At 41.8% G+C, this 16,200-nt stretch overlaps 1 long non-coding RNA gene across 1 annotated transcript; it reads right to left on the minus strand.

Annotated features, from left to right (window-relative positions):
- Positions 1–4,977: 4,977 nt before the first annotated feature.
- On the minus strand, positions 4,978–5,984 carry LOC124719005. Its single transcript, XR_007005964.1, has 2 exons — positions 5,737–5,984; positions 4,978–5,547 (listed from the first exon to the last, which is right to left on the minus strand). It is a non-coding gene; the product is annotated as an uncharacterized LOC124719005 (long non-coding RNA).
- Between the last annotated feature and the right edge of the window lie 10,216 nt (positions 5,985–16,200).

The following is a 16,200-nucleotide window of genomic DNA, read 5'->3' on the forward strand; positions in this document are numbered from 1 at the left end:
ATTTAAAGAGACCTTTGCAGAAAAGAGAACCACTTGTATGAATATCAAGAGCTCAGATAGAAACCCAGTTCTAAGCAAAGAAGGCAGAGCAGAAAGGTGGAAGGAGTATATAGAGGGTCTATACAATGGCGATGTAGTTGAGGACAATATTATGGAAATGGAAGAGGATGTAGATGAAGATGAAATGGGAGATATGATACTGCGTGAAGAGTTCGACAGAGTACTGAAAGACCTGAGTCGAAACAAGGCCCCGGGAGCAGACAACATTCCATTAGAACTACTGACAGCCTCGGGAGAGCCAGTCCTGACAAAACTCTACCATTTGGTGAGCAAGATATACGAGACAGGCGAAATACCCTCAGACTTCAAGAAGAATATAATAATTCCAATCCCAAAGAAAGCAGGTGTTGACATATGCGAAAATTACCGAAGTATCAGTTTAACAAGTCACAGCTGCAAAATACTAACACGAATTCTTTACAGACGAATGGAAAAACTAGTAGAAACCAACCTCGGTAGATCAGTTTGGATTCCGTAGAAGTATTGGAACACATGAGGCAACACTGACCCTACAACTTATCTTAGAAGGAAGATTAAGGAAAGGCAAACCCACATTTCTATCATTTGTAGACTTAGAGAAAGCTTTTGACAATGTTGACTGGAATACTCTCTTTCAAATTCTGAAGGTGGCAGGGGTAAAATACAGGGAGCGAAAGGCTATTTACAATTTGTTCAGAAAGCAGATGGCAGTTATAAGAGTCGAGGGACATGAAAGGGAAGCAGTGGTTGGGAAGGGAGTGAGACAGGTTTGTAGCCTATCCCTGATGTTATTCAATCTGTATATTGAGCAAGCAGTAAAGGAAACAAAAGAAAAATTTGGAGTAGGTATTAAAATTCAGGGAGAAGAAATAAAAACTTTGATGTCTGCCGATGACGTTGTAGTTCTGTCAGAGACAGCAAAGGACTTGGAAGAGCAGCTGAACGGAATGGATAGCGTCTTGAAAGGAGAATACAAGATGAACATCAACAAAAGCAAAACGAGGATAATGGAATGTAGTCGAATTAAGTCGGGCGGTGCTGAGGGAATTAGATTAGGAAATGACACACTTAAAGTAGTAAAATAATATTGCTATTTGGGGAGCTAAATAACTGATTATGGCCGAAATAGAGAGGATATAAAATGTAGACTGGCAATGGCAAGGAAAGTGTTTCTGAAGAAGAGAAATTTTTTAACTTCGAGTATAGATTTAAGAGTCAGGAAGTCGTTTCTGAAAGTATTTGTATGGAATGTAGCCATGTATGGAAGTGAAAAATGGACGATAAATAGTATGGACAAGAAGAGAATAGAAGCTTTTGAAATTTGGTGCTACAGAAGAATGCTGAAGATTAGATGGGTAGATCACGTAACTAATGAGGAGGTATTGAATAGAATTGGGGAGTAGAGAAGTTTGTGGCACAACTTGACTAGAAGGGATGGGTTGGTAGGACATATTCTGAGGCATCAAGGGATCACCAATTTACTAATGGAGGGCAGCATGGAGGGTAAAAATCGTAGAGGGACATCAAGAGATGAATACACTAAGCAGATTCAGAAGGATGCAGGTTGCAGTAGGTACTGGGAGATGATGAAGCTTGCACAGGGTAGAGTAACATGGAGAGCTGCATCAAACCAGTCTCAGTACTGAAGACAACAACAACAACAACAACAACAACAACAACAACTAACAATGGATGTTTGCAGCTGGCTTTTTGCTTTTGACGGCACTTAATGGCACTGGAGCTTTAAAGGTACATTATACTATAGGAAATATAAATATTTACATGTGTAGAATCACAATTTATTGAATTTTTTCTCATTTTATAGCACTTGATAATGGGGTAACGTACTCCTGGAACATGTTGCGAGTAAATAAATCGCATATTTGCTAACTGGTGCGAAGCATTCTCAGTACTGCAAACAAGCTATGCTGCTACATTTAACAAAGTTAAACAAGTGTTCGAAGATCATTCAAGACAGAGGAAAATGAAACAGAAAAATAATACTAAAACTGGAAAGAGAAACCTATTTTCAAAAGAACTGAACTTGCCTGGAACAGTGCAAGCTAAAACGAATGATCCTTCAGTTTACTCACACCATGAGGATATTAACGGTCAAAATGAGGCCAAAGAATAAATCGTTAGGCCAGCTACTCAAGACAACTGTTATGTAGGACTCCCTGGCAAGAACAAAGTTCACTGTACCAGTAAGCACAGATGCCTTTAATCCGATATCAATCTAGAAAGTTAATGTTCACTAAATACTGTAAAATAAATTGACATCACTTTCAAAGAATTCCTTTTTCTCATCATGTAATTGTAGCTTGTATTCTGAAGCAGTTGAATAATACAAGTTTTGTCAACACTAACATTTTTTTCATGCTCATTGCAATGTATGCCAGTACATGTTGCACTCTGCCCCATACTGGGGTGAACTGCAACTGTTGAAAAGTATAAAGCAAGACTTAAAGTTTCGACACTTATGTGGCTGTCGAATATAATTACAATTACTGTGTACTGACTAAAGATAAAGAGATGGCCTGGAGGCCTTCATCTTGCCAGGTGAAATCAAGCATTAATCCTTAAAGGCACCCCAAGTTACTTGCTTCAATGTTTCTCAACCACTGTATTTATTGTACCTTGAGCACAAGTATCCTTAAAATTGTCAACACTTTAGTCTGATGGAAATCACCCTTTAAGTGCAAAAGTATGGCTGTTTCAAATTTTAGGATGAACACACCGATAACAATAGGAACATAACTGACCTCAAACACTTAAGCACAACACCTTCTGTTCATGGCTAGCTTTCAATACACAACACTCACCTGGATTTTCTGTACTCAGCATCTTGAGGCAAAATCTGGAATTGCTCTTCATTTAGAAATTATATATTCCATGAACCCAAGCAGAGAGGATATGTTGTTAGCTAAACATGACCAACATCACTTATTATTAAAGCTGTCAATGGTTCAAAGATGTGTAACATGCAGTATCAAAAATTCTTTGATGAAACAAAGTTTGACAGTTGCAAAGTGTTCCTAAACCTTAACCAAACCTCTGTTAATTACAGCATTATAGACCTACATTTGGAAAAAAAATAAATTATTTGAAGTACATCGTGTATGGAAGGCCGTTCAGTAAAAGTTATATACTGGACACCCCTCCGCTCCCCCACCTTGTGTATTTCAATATGGCACCAACATAACCATTGGACTTCACTACCAGTCAATTTGTTACAACAACCAGATTTTCTGCTCTCATATTTGTTGGCTTCCTCAACACATATTTAAATTATCAACTTCCAACCTAACCTACATCTCGAGCTGAGGAGCAGATAATTCTGTCACCACAACGAAGATTCCAGAGAGGGAGAAGGTCAAAAACTTATCTTTAGTCAGTTCTTCTGTGCTTCTGCTAGTAAATTTTTAACCCTTCTGGTATTATGAAATGTAATAATGGTCAACATGTAACTGCACATAAAAATAATACATGCCAATGGTAAGCTATAAAATCAGTAAATATGGCAGGGAAGGGAAATACGGAAGCGTCCGATCCCACCCGTCTGCTTTGACCCATGACGTCACAAATATGGCGGAAACAAAAACAAACACTCACACTTTCCACAAGAAACCTAATGACACTAACGGGACAAGCGCGGGAAGTGGGGTGTTTTGGGTGGGGGGCAAACTAAATATAAACAAATTTAGACGCCTTGCGTAGCTACAACGTGTAAGTGAAGACAGCCATGCATGAATACCCACCCACCTCCCCAAGGGTCGTAACCCCTGCAACCCATAGAAGATAAAGATGCTTCAGTAGCTGATTAGTGTTTTTTGTCTTTTTTTTAAAAAAAATCTCATGGGAGAGAACGAACAGATCAGAAAGATAAATATAATAAACTAAAACAGAAATTCGAGGTAACAGATAATTAAAACAAGTAATAAGTGTTCTTAAATTTTAAAAAAAATCTCATGAGATAGAACGAACAGATCATAAAAGTAAATAAAATAAGATAAAAAAAACTGGAGACACCCACACTCAAACCAAACTCCGCGCCGTCATGACGTCACACACAACAACACCCTTACGTCACGGGTCGAAGCCGACGCGTGGGATCGGATGCTTCTGTCAAACCCAGGGAAGTTATGATAAAACGTCTCTACCTTGGCAAAAGACTTTTTCTGAACAACAACATGTTTCCATTTTTTTTGTGTGCCTGTCAACAACTAAAGAGCTCTATTATTAAGTGAGCAAAATTGGCTTATTTTTTGTCTGTCAATCACAGCTTTTTTATTATTTCAAACTGGCTGGTTTTGGGCAATGGTGCCCATTTTCAGATCATTTTTTGTAGTTACAGAGTAAGTACCATTGGCAGAACAATAAATTTCACTGCCATAATTGTCTGAAACTTATTAGTTTGAAATAAGAAACACTGACTGACAGACATAAAATGATACTATGTTATATAAATCAGGTTACAGACAAATATGTCCAGTTCTGACGAAGTCAGTGCTGACAGAAATTATGAATGACTGATGGAACATGGAACTAACTAAACTACATATACATATAAATGCTCTAGGACACACTAATGTTACAGCATTTAAGCCAACTCTAGGAACAACTGATCAATATTAACAAGACACCATTCATTAGGCTTATTCTGGTTAGAAAAAACAATGGTATGGTTCAGTGCACCCTTTACAGCATATCAAATTCTAATTCCACATTAAGTCCTGTCATGTTTAGTGTAGTATTCCTGAAGGTATTGTTGAAAAGTTTACTTCTCAAGTTCACTGCCTCAATCACACTAAAAACTAGCGTACAACAACCAATTGTGTTGAGCGTTTCCGATTTCCGTCTTTTCATATTACAGCAATCGAAACAATGCATTATTTTTTCAGGAGTAAGTAACACAGTGTGTTAATACTCTCAACTTCATATCTGTTATGTACCACTCTTTATTAGATATTTGAGTACAAGCTCTAAGTCAAAATGCACTTAAACACAACGCTTCTTATAGTGTCAACCATGTTCAACTGTCAAAATGCTAAGCAATTTTAACACATTCTTAACATTTAAATCAAAATGCTTACACCACCATTTTGTATTTCATATCATAATACTGTCTAACATCGTCACAGAGGTGTCTGCTGAAATTCTAGCTGCATTATTTTAACAAAATTCTGTCAAAAGGAAAAGAACACTCCTTATAACATCAATTTATTTCAATTAGAGCACGATATAATTTTAGCATGAAACTACTACATGGAGTCCTTTAATATGTTCGCAATTTCTCACTAGCACGTTATGTTCAATTAACAAACATTATACAAATTCACTACAAAAACACGAACAAAATAAACCAGTGTTCCACTGTTTGCATTCCTTTTCACCTCACTCGACTGCGTTATCAGCAGGCGTACTGTGGCTGTTGCGTTGGAAGCAAATAAAATCTTCTCTTTGTCATTATTCTCTCTCGGGAGTATTTATCCTCTGGTGAAAATCGAGCTGCAAAGAATTTGTGTATCAGTAAATAGCACCAATTGTTTGGATGATTCGTATACTCAATTACAATCAGTAATAGATGACAAATATAGAGAATACTGAAAATAACATCTACTGCTAAAATCTCTCTTGTGCAGTCTCCCTAGTTAGCGAATTGTTTCAGTACGTTAGTCCGAGACGAAATGTACTTACCAGGATGAGCTGATGCCGTGGGTCTGCCCTTCGGATCGACTTTCTTCAGAGTATACACTCTGTCACCATTTCCGTCAAGATAATACATTAAATACATCGTGAATGCTTCCAAAAATCGTTATAGTGCGATTAAAGTACCAGCTCTCGTTTCGTCCACTTGTAAACAACAAACGACGGCGCACGTGTTATCCTGTATGCCAGCGATAATCTTTGTTTGTATGAAGGTAGCATCCGAGATGCAAAACACAAGACAGCGTCAGAGTATACGTTAGGACGTGACCAATCTCTAGAGTCTAGAGCAAGAGTTGAAGCAACATCTTATTGACTTGTTCAGTTTGTGGAGCTCTTTCTCTTCAATAAATCATCCAGTTTTTCTTTTTAATTTTTGTCATTTGTTTGTCTGCACATGAACACCACTTCTACTCTGATTTCCGTTCCGCTCAAATAATTCCTCCGGGTTAACTTAGACTGCGCGTTGTACGACAACATTTTGTCCCCGGTTAGGAATTTCCGGAATAGCGATCCCGGCCAGTTAAGTTGGTAACAACTTTGGAAAACACTGCGTATTTTCGCTTACATCATTTCATAATTAGTTACTTACTTAAGTTACTTTAATCGTTGATTCGTTGACTGCAGAAGTAGCGGATCCAACGTGAGCGATAAGCGTTCCAGGTCGCAAAATTATTCGTTTGAGCATATTTTGAGGCTGGTTGATACTGTAGAAGAGTTCAAGAGTGTAGCAGAAAACACGAAAACTTCTGCGGTCTCATTCAATGAAAAGATGAAAACGTTGGTGGAAGACAGTGAACTAAGTTTGCTGGATACTTGCATGTATAAAAGCATAGCGACTTGACGTAAAATTAGTTAAATGATAAGGTGTGTGTTGTTTGACAAGTAAGAAAACTTTCTAGACTTCTGAATAAAATACGAGAAAAAAACAACTTCAAACAGATCAACAGAGCAGCTACAACAGGCCAACGATATCCCCCACGCACGTGAAGAAAGGAACACATAAATACAATGCCTAGAAAAGGTAACAGCGGTGCCTATACGTGGAATGTGAGTTCCAGGTTGTGTACTATGAAATTTGCGAATTGATAAAGTTGCCAAGGAACACGCCACAGTCAAGTAAGGACATAATATAAAAGCAACTGTGAAATGCTGTCTGATTTGTGAAATGCTGTCTGTTTTGTGAAACAGTGGTTCTTCCCAGAGTCTTCAACTGTGACATCGCAGCCAAAATTGAGATTGATTTGAATGAGAATTCTGAGAGGTTAACTGGCTAACTTGCTGTTGTATTTATATCTTAGAATGTTTCATTCATTACAGCAGCAAGACTTTCCATAGAAAGTATCTTTGCTGTAGTACTGAACATTGTGCATCCACATCTGCAATTGTTTGACATTTATAAATCTTGTTACTATGATGTGATTATTAACAATTATGTTGAGCATATATATGAAGTATAAGATGCCAACATTTGCAATAAACAACAATAATCTTTTTTTATTATCCTGGGGTAGAAATGTATCTATGGAAAATATCGAAATTGGAAGCTATCATCATAACTCACCGTAAATATTTGAGGAACAGTAGCTATTTCATACACAATTTTGGCTTTTGCAAACAGCTTGAGCTGTCATATTTAATCTGGGAGGAAAGGGGAAGTAGCTGGAGGCATGACACCTTCACTGTGTTCATTTTCTACAGTCATTTTAGCTTAAAACTGTTAGTTTCAGTTTCAGAATAAAAATATCTGTTCTAAAATGTGGCAGAATTAGAGTTCAGGGTGCTGCTTCAAAAGTAGCATGACAAGAACAAGAGACAGGAGGAAGAACTGTATTAGTTAAAAAAACGTTAATTAGGATCAGAAAATACAAATAAAACAAATGATTTCAGAATAAAAGAATATCATTCCATATAAGTGCATTTATTTTATTTTCCCATAATTACATGATAGAGCTGAAATAATTAACAAAACTGTCTCTTGTATATGTTCTCCAGTGTCACACAGACCCTTTTCAATAATCCTGCTATCTGTCCCCTTGTCAGAACCAATGAAGTATCCAATGAACAGAAAAAAATCACACAGACAAGGTATTTGAGTGTCAGTAGTAACTGCTTCACTGGTAGAACAGTGTCATTTATGAAAGAAGAAAAAGAACATGAGACACTTTGTTTGACAATTCTAAAGAAATTTAAAAACATAACTTGCTAGTCACTCCATCCACTTTTATGATTATGTAGATTCAACAGCTAAAGATTCCTGTCAGCTGAATGAGAAGTACCTATGTTCTTATGACACACAGATAACAATTACTTTATGATAAATATGGATGTTGTTATGTGGATAATACTAATAAGTGAGAAAAACACCAACCAAACAGCTTTCTGTTACTTTTACTATATTAAACCTAGCTTGAGTGAACACAAATAATTTATATGTTTACAGGAGTAATTCTAGGTGCTGTATAACTTTCTTGCTCTGAAGCATTCACCAAAAGATGGAAAGTTGTTATTCGAATGAGAGATACGTGTGAAGAATATTTTCTGCTATGGATGTGGCTGAGTGAACTCTAGACATTAGTATACTTTCAAACTTTTTGTTACATTACTCAGTCATAACAAGCCATTAGTTTGAGAAAAATGGTACTTCATAGAAGTGCAATATAAGATATTTCAGTTTAAGTTACCTTCAGCCAGCTACAATCTAAAATAAAGGACACTGACACAAGATCCCTCTTTTGCTCTTATAAATTGGATATATAGTTATTATTTTATGGTAAATATGGATGGACTTATGTGGATAATACTGATAATTGATTGCAATTTGCATGAAAATGCTATTAGATAACGTGGCCATCGGATGCACTTTTAATAGTTACACTATGTCCTGATCAAACTTTTATTTTTCATCAGCCTTACGCGTTTCGACTTTCCGTCATTTTCAAAGACTACAAAAATACAGAATAAAACTGGTATCTGACGATATGAAAATTTGATACATTTCACCATTGTTAAGAGACAGATCCTTGAGCCTCAGTAGAAGGTGATGCACTACACTTCGCCACTATGCAATATTCTTTTCGCCATAAATGGCATACCATTCTGTATTTTACCCCCAAGACTATGCACCTTTGTGTGACTTCCTCCTTGTTGTGTTTTGCGCACAAAATGAGTAAAACTTTAACTATTTACTGCATATTTAATGTCATATGCTCGGATTGGTCGTAGACCGAAAGAGTATTCATAAGCAGGTGCTCAGCGTCTCATGTTGCATGGCACAAGTTGAAAACTGTTGACAAAAGCACTGCTATAGCTGTTTAATATCACATTATTTTATTTAGGCTGTCATTTTATTAACATTTTGTAGGTACAGTATTACATACAGTAAAACATGATATTTTAATGTGTTAAGACTGATATTGTGTGTAGTGTTGGCAGAAGAGCCAACACCGTGTTACTAGTGGAGGCCGAAATGCACGCGTTTTAGCTCACGCAGGCTGGCGTGAGGGGGGAAGAACTATACTAACGTGAGATCTGGAACATAACAGGGAATTAGAATTCAGAAAGCGGGCGTAATTAGTCTGATACTTAACTTTAATCCATTAATGATGAACGTCGTTCTTGACGGTACATGATTCACAATATTATCTGTTCAGAATAATAACTGAATTTGGCGCCTTGCTACGTCGTAGCAAATGACGTAGCTGAAGGCTATGCTAAACTATCGTCTCGGCAAATGAGAGCATATGTAGACAGTGAACCATCGCTAGCAAAGTCGGTTGTCCAACTGGGGAGGGTCCTAGGGAGTCTCTCTAGACTAGACCTGCCGTGTGGCGGCGCTCGGTCTGCAATCACTTGATAGTGGCGACACGCGGGTCCGACTTATACTAACGGACCGCGGCCGATTTAAAGGCTACCACCTAGCAAGTGTGGTGTCTGGCGGTGACACCACACTGTGTACCCCTTAACCCTTCCTCGCTTCCCATAATTGTGACATGACGCTCTACAATGGCAATGTTTGTTATTAAGATCTACACTATGTGAACAACAGTATCATGTTACACGCCACTATTCATAGCAGCAGGCGGTTGCAGGTTGCGTCAGTGAAGTGGGGATGTTGAGCCAGTAATATGCATGACGTGTAACACCTCAACTGACATATGTATACTGCCTGACAAAAACAGTGAAAAGCCTGGAAGGGAAATGTGAAACGAAATTAAACTACACGGATTGAGAGGGAATGTGACGTTCTTGCAGTGATTACAAAATCGAGTGAAATCTACAAAGAACATGACAGTAGTGTGGCCACCCTCTCTGGCCTGGATGCATGCATTGATTCGGTTGGGAAGGGTCTCATAATGGTGTTGTAGCTTCTATCGAGGTGGCACAAAACTTTTATAATAGGTCGTTGGTATCCTGGTATCCTGAATTGTATTGTATGTTAACTGGAGAGGCTCTGTCCCTGCCGCAGCCACAGTGGTCCACAGCCCCATGATGACTTCCGCAGTCCACTTCACCCCTCTGCCGTCCTACACCGAACCACTCTTTCAGGGTTACTGTGCGGTTCGGCCCCCGGTGTACCCCCCCCCCCCCCCCACCCCTGGGATCGTCTCACACCAGACAAGTGTAACCCCTATGTTTGTGTTGTAGAGTAATGGTGGTATACGCGTACATGGAGAACTTGTTTGCACAGCAATCACCGACATAGTGACATAGTGTAACTGAGGTGGAAAAAGGGAAACCAGCCCGCATTCGCCGAGGCAGATAGAAAACCGCCTAAAAACCATTCATAGACTGTCCAGCTCACCGGACCTCAACACAAGTCTGCCAGGTGGATTTGTCCCGGGGACTAGGCGCTCCTTCCCGCCTGGAAAGCCATGCATTCGACCGCACAGCTAAGTAGATATCTGGGATACTGGCACAGAGCTAATGTCCCAACTGGTCCCACCCATGTTCTATTATGGAGAGATGTGGGGCCCTTGGCACTCAAAGGATTACCCCAACATCACGTAAACAGTTGATAGAGACACGTGCCATATGTGGACGAACATTGTACTGTTGAAAGAGGGCACTACAATACTACTGCATGAGAGGTAACACATGAGGATGCACAATGTCTGTCATGTACCATTGTGCCATCAGAGTTCCCTCAGTTGCTACCATCGATTACCTGAAATCATATTTTATGGCTCGCCACAACATGACCCCAGGAACAACACCACTTTGCCTCTATAAAACATTGGAAGAATGCGACCTCTGACTAGGTTGCTGCCATACTTGCCGACAGTGGTCATCCACGGTAGTGCAGATCCCCCACTCATTGCTGAAGGCAATGTAACGCCATTCACCAGCAGTCCACACTTCCACTCCAAAGGCAGACATTTATGTTGTGTTGTTAACAGCAGCCAACACATGGGACCACAATTCAGTGATTTGGCTGCAGTTAGTCTTCACCAAATGATGCAGGATCACACAGAATGTTGGAGGGAATCTATTGTTTTTGGATGGCAGACACAAATATGAATGAGTTACGATGTGGTTGGTGCACAGTACAATGGCCTTCCATTGTGGCGGTCAGATGTTGACTGGGACCTAGATGATGAGTATGCTTGCCATCATATTTCCATGCAGTCAAACATCAGGCAACTATCATCTGAATGTCCAAGAAATCTGAATATTGCACAATTCGACCAGCCAGCCAAATGGAGATCCACAATGAAGCCCCACTGAAATATCTCAGAAGCGCTGATAATGCTGTCGTTCATGAGTATCTCTGTGTGCTTAGTGATCAGTCAACATCAGAAACTGTTGATGGCTCTTGAATACCCGACCGGGGCTGATAGCAATACCGTATATGAACAAAGCTAATGTACTCTGGTGGGCGTTCCTCCTGTCACAGAATATTGCAACTGTAATAGTTTACATATCCACCAATGCTAGGTACACGAATGAAGTTACATTGACATCTGACCATTTCTTCTGAGTATTTCACTTTCTTTGTCTGACAGTGTACACTATGAGATCAAAAGTATCCGGACACTCCCAAAAACATATGTTTTTCATATTAGGTGCATTGTACTGCCACCTACTGCCATGTACTCCATAGCAGTGACCTCAACAGTCAAAAAAATGGCTCTGAGCCCTATGGGACTCAGACTTAGAACTACTAGGGGACTAGAACTTAGAAGTACTTAAACCTAACTAACATATGGACATCATACACATCCATGCCTGATGCAGGATTCGAACCTGCGACCATAGCGGTCGCGCGGTTCCAGACTGTAGCGCCTAGAACCGCTCGGCCACCCTGGCCGGCCCTCATTCGACATCGTGAGAGAGCAGAATGGGGCGCTCCACGGAACTGACGGACTTCGAACGTGGTCAGGTGACTGCGTGACACTTGTCTCATACGTCTGTACGCGAGATTTCCACACTCCTAAACGTCCCTAGGTCCACTGTTTCCGAGGTGATAATGAAGTGGGAACGTAAAGGGACACATACAGCACGAAAGCGTACAGGCCAACCTCGTCTGTTGACTGACAGAGACCACTGACAGTTGAAAAGGGTTGTAATGTGTAATAGACAGACATCTATCCAGACCATCACACAGGAATTCCAAACTGCATTAGGATACACTGCAAGTACTATGACAGTTAGGCGGGAGGTGAGAAAACTTGGATTTCATGGTCGAGCGTCTGCTCATAAACCACATATCACGCCAGTAAATGCCGAACGATGCCTCGCTTGGAGTAAGGAGTGTAACCATTGGACGATTGAACACTGGAAACACGTTGTGTGGAGTGACGAGTCACGGTACACAATGTGGCTGACTGATGGCAGGGCCTGGGTATGGCGAATGCCTGGTGAACGTCATCTGCCAGCGTGTGTAGTGCCAACAGTAGAGTTCAGAGGCGATAGTGTTATGGTGTGATCGAGTTTTTTACGGAGGGGGCTTGCACCCCTTGTTGTTTTGCATGGTACTATCACAGCACAGGCCAACATTGATGTTTTAAACACCTTATTGCGTCCCACTGTTGAAGAGCAATCTGGGAACGACGATTGCACCTTTCGACATGATAAAGCACCTGTTCATAACACACGGCCTGTGGCTGAATGGTTACACGACAATATTATCCCCGTAATGGACTGGCCTGCACACCTGAATCCTGTAGAACACCTCTGGGATGTTTTGAAATGCCGACTTCGTGCCAGACCTCACCGACCGACGTTGATACCTTTCCTCAGTGCAGCACTCCGTGAAGAATGGGCTGCCATTCCCCAAGAAACCTTCCAGCACCTGATTGAACGGATGGCTGCTAGAGGGGAAACTGTCATCAAGGCTAAGGGTGGGCCAACACCATATTGAATTCCAGCATTACCAGTGGAGGGCGCCACGAACTTGCAAGTCATTTTCAGCCAAGTGTCTGGATAATTTTGATCATATACTGTATATAGTAGTACTGTATTTTTGTCAATAAGTGTTTACTGACGAAAGGTGTTGTGCAAAACTAATAATTACCTAAGGCGTAATTGACATGCAGTGAACAGTATTCTCTGTATGACTAAAGCATAGACATTCACACTATCCTTGGTTGATAATTAAAAACCAATACATGTGTACCTCGTTTACAGTGCAATTGATATACACTCCCGGAAATGGAAAAAAGAACACAATGACACCGGTGTGTCAGACCCACCATACTTGCTCCGGACATTGCGAGAGGGCTGTACAAGCAATGATCACACGCACGGCACAGCGGACACACCAGGAACCGCGGTGTTGGCCGGCGAATGGCGCTAGCTGCGCAGCATTTGTGCACCGCCGCCGTCAGTGTCAGCCAGTTTGCCGTGGCATACGGAGCTCCATCGCAGTCTTTAACACTGGTAGCATGCCGCGACAGCGTGGACGTGAACCGTATGTGCAGTTGACGGACTTTGAGCGAGGGCATATAGTGGGCATGCGGGAGGCCGGGTGGGCGTACCGCCGAATTGCTCAACACGTGGGGCGTGAGGTCTCCACAGTACATCGATGTTGTCGCCAGTGGTCGGCGGAAGGTGCACGTGCCCGTCGACCTGGGACCGGACCGCAGCGACGCACGGATGCACGCCAAGACCGTAGGATCCTACGCAGTGCCGTAGGGGACCGCTCCGCCACTTCCCAGCAAATTAGGGACACTGTTGCTCCTGGGGTATCGGCGAGGACCATTCGCAACCGTCTCCATGAAGCTGGGATACGGTCCCGCACACCGTTAGGCCGTCTTCCGCTCACGCCCCAACATCGTGCAGCCCGCCTCCAGTGGTGTCGCGACAGGCGTGAATGGAGGGACGAATGGAGACGTGTCGTCTTCAGCGATGAGAGTCGCTTCTGCCTTGGTGCCAATGATGGTCGTATGCGTCTTTGGCGCCGTGCAGGTGAGCGCCACAATCAGGACTGCATACGACCGAGGCACACAGGGCCAACACCCGGCATCATGGTGTGGGGAGCGATCTCCTACACTGGCCGTACACCACTGGTGATCGTCGAGGGGACACTGAATAGTGCACGGTACATCCAAACCGTCATCGAACCCATCGTTCTACCATTCCTAGACCAGCAAGGGAACTTGCTGTTCCAACAGGACAATGCACGTCCGCATGTATCCCGTGCCACCCAACGTGCTCTAGAAGGTGTAAGTCAACTACCCTGGCCAGCAAGATCTCCGGATCTGTCCCCCATTGAGCATGTTTGGGACTGGATGAAGCGTCGTCTCACGCGGTCTGCACGTCCAGCACGAACGCTGGTCCAACTGAGGCGCCAGGTGGAAATGGCATGGCAAGCCGTTCCACAGGACTACATCCAGCATCTCTACGATCGTCTCCATGGGAGAATAGCAGCCTGCATTGCTGCGAAAGGTGGGTATACACTGTACTAGTGCCGACATTGTGCATGCTCTGTTGCCTGTGTCTATGTGCCTGCGGTTCTGTCAGTGTGATCATGTGATGTATCTGACCCCAGGAATGTGTCAATAAAGTTTCCCCTTCCTGGGACAATGAATTCACGGTGTTCTTATTTCAATTTCCAGGAGTGTATAAGCCATATTGTGTGTTGTCGAATAGCACGACTATTTTCCCTGGGTCCAGCAATCTTTTACTTGGAGGTGTGGCACTAGCCCCACCAGAGGGCAATCGTTGTGGCAGATGAAACCACTGTAAGTGACACTGCCGTGGAGCTTGGAGAGTGGACAGCGTGACAGAGTCATACTGGAGAGACACCGAGGAAAGCAGTTATGTGGGAAGCCTATTCCAAGACCCTAACTGAGTCGGTATGCACATCAACACCAGAGGGTTATGGTCAGCAAGGACGATACTGGCGTGTGGGCAACAACCTTTTGAAGCAGGTGTTGTTTTCTCTGGTTGCACACATGGCATTGCAGGAAAGTGAGGAATGGCTTCAGTAATTGTAAGGAGCACACCTACAGAGCTTTTGGGTTCAAGTCGGTATACTGGTACTCTTGTGCATTAAGTGAAGTCTGTTGTACCTCATCTCATCCAAAGTTTCAAGAATAAAGTTACGGATTGTCGCAGCTATTGCATTTGGGGCCATGCTAATTACACACTGTGTATAGCACACAGAGTGTGCTGAAGTAAATATTGTGTCTCAAAGCAAACCAGGTTATATCATTACATGCAGTGCATGTGATTGTGCAAAAATTAAATGTAACTTAAAAGCTTGTTACAGCTGTGGATCTATTCCTTACTCTGTCATTTTAATATTGATTCATGGACAAGGAGATCAAAGCATGTTAATGGTACACCAATGGATATGAAAAATCGACATCAATAAGGGCAATGCCAATAACGTGATGTGCATGTATATTTCGTGTTTGGGTGTTCTCCTATATTAAATGCACAGCAACAGACTGAATGATACCACAGATTCAAATAATATAATCGCCCGTGCGTGACTATTGCACAAAATACGAAATCACTGTGCTGCTTCATCCTCCATACTCTCCAGACCGCCCCCTGTGGATTTATTTTTAATTTCCAAAGCTGAAAAACCCGCTGAAAGGACGAAAATTTGCAATGACAGACGAGATAAAAGAAAATTCACAAACGGGAAAATTCACAAACGGTGCTTCGTACAGTCCAGCAAGAGGCGTACCGAGACTGCTTCTGGAAGTGGAAACGGCCTTGGGAGTGGTGTATCAGTTGTGGAGGAGAGTGTTTAGATGGAGACCATCCACAATGAGTAAAAGGTAAGCGTAGAAAAATTATGTGGACAAAGTTCCGGAATTGTTTGAACAGACCTCGTACACCGAAAAGTCGCGACGCTAGAAAATTGTAGGGAAATGCAGAAAGAACTGCAGAGTATTGAAAAATGGTGCAGGGAGTTGTAACTGGCCCTGCACGTAAACAGATATGACGTACTGCAAACACACCGAGAGAAAGACCCTCTATTGCATGATTACACAATCG

Source organism: Schistocerca piceifrons, chromosome 10 (genome assembly GCF_021461385.2).
Source record: "Schistocerca piceifrons isolate TAMUIC-IGC-003096 chromosome 10, iqSchPice1.1, whole genome shotgun sequence".
Taxonomy (NCBI): domain Eukaryota; kingdom Metazoa; phylum Arthropoda; class Insecta; order Orthoptera; family Acrididae; genus Schistocerca; species Schistocerca piceifrons.